The sequence below is a fragment of the Saccostrea cucullata genome, unplaced genomic scaffold, assembly GCF_032062105.1.
Source record: "Saccostrea cucullata isolate Sc308-1 unplaced genomic scaffold, CSIRO_AGI_Scuc_v1 ctg3879, whole genome shotgun sequence".
Lineage (NCBI taxonomy): Eukaryota > Metazoa > Mollusca > Bivalvia > Ostreida > Ostreidae > Saccostrea > Saccostrea cuccullata.
The window spans coordinates 20,849-22,133 of record NW_026932172.1 but is presented as its reverse complement, the minus strand read 5'-3'; the positions used below and the strand labels follow the sequence as shown (position 1 = coordinate 22,133).

Below are 1,285 nucleotides of genomic sequence, written 5' to 3'. Positions count from 1 at the left end.
ACCAATTAAGCGTTACATGGAAGTTTGAAATCCAATTTTTTGTCGTTGTTCCTTCATGCGTCAAGTCCATTGAGGGTCTAGGAAATAATTGATTATGCAAGGTGAAAGCATAATTAAGTGATCTAGATATCGTATAGAATTGAAAGACGGTAGAATTGTTTGATCAATTATGTTTCAGATAGAGAGAATTTGTAATTTGTAATTATAATTGTTGTAAGAAAAACTTGCGACAACGGTATCACCGTATGTCGCGGAAAAGTGCCCTTCTATTGCACCCCTCCATTTTCAGATCCTAGCTGGAACACTGTGTATGTTTCAATTTTTTTTATTATCACAGATCTTACTGTGTCAGCAAATTTTTAATGTGTCGCACAGATAAAATTTGAATCTTTACTGTGTCGGAGAACATTTTTCCGTGTTGGGACCAACACAGTAAAACAGCTCATGGAGAACCCTGCTTGTTAGGGTGTTAATCATGCAAACCTATCCACCACAAGCACTAATCATGCACTAACTAACAAATACCTTAATTACAATAATAACCTACACTCCTCTAAGCTGTCTAACTATCAACTAAAGCCTACTTACTAACTCAAACTACAACACAACTGCACCTACTGGAAATACTATACAAACTAAACCTAAGACTAAGAAACACCTTTGTAACGCTACTTACAACTACTATACACCCCATAATTTCTGAATGCAGCAAACACTCCGGACTGACCTTCAGAGGTGGCTATCTCTGCTTCCTGTCAATTAAAACTCAAGAGGTCAAAGCCTGAAAAAGCCAACATCAATTGGAAAGCCATAATATTGGGAAAAGGTGCTCAGACGTCAAGTATGAATCTTACCGCACTTTCTGCTCATGAACGCTGTTAAATGGGAGAGGGACTGCTCTTCACTTCAGGATCCTGGTCAGCCTCAAATTTCTTCTGCTTAAAAAGAGAAAACAAACACATCAAAGGAGAATCACTCACATTCCCTAACAAATGACAAACTTCATTTAAATAATCAATTTCTTACTTACAACCTTGAGCCATATTGGTTGCTGCATAAAGATGGGAAATGGACTCGTCATCCTGTCTTTTGCTGTTGGTCGACCTTGCTCCTCCATCGTTGTTCCTCTTCCGAGTACCTGAAAGTATAAAACTGGCACAATGTTAGTAAAACTTCAAAAGAATGCAACAAATCATGAAAAGTTACTTACCACTTTGGGCCAAGTTGGCTGCTGTATAGAGATGGGAAATGGACTTGTCATCTTGTCTTCTTCTGTTGGTCGACC

The 1,285-nt window shown here is 38.3% G+C and overlaps 1 long non-coding RNA gene across 1 annotated transcript; it reads right to left on the bottom strand.

The window, feature by feature from the left end:
- Positions 1–374: 374 nt before the first annotated feature.
- LOC134234573 (uncharacterized) lies at positions 375–1,057 on the bottom strand. Its single transcript, XR_009985205.1, has 3 exons — positions 1,031–1,057; positions 855–938; positions 375–752 (listed from the first exon to the last, which is right to left on the bottom strand). It is a non-coding gene; the product is annotated as an uncharacterized LOC134234573 (long non-coding RNA).
- Between the last annotated feature and the right edge of the window lie 228 nt (positions 1,058–1,285).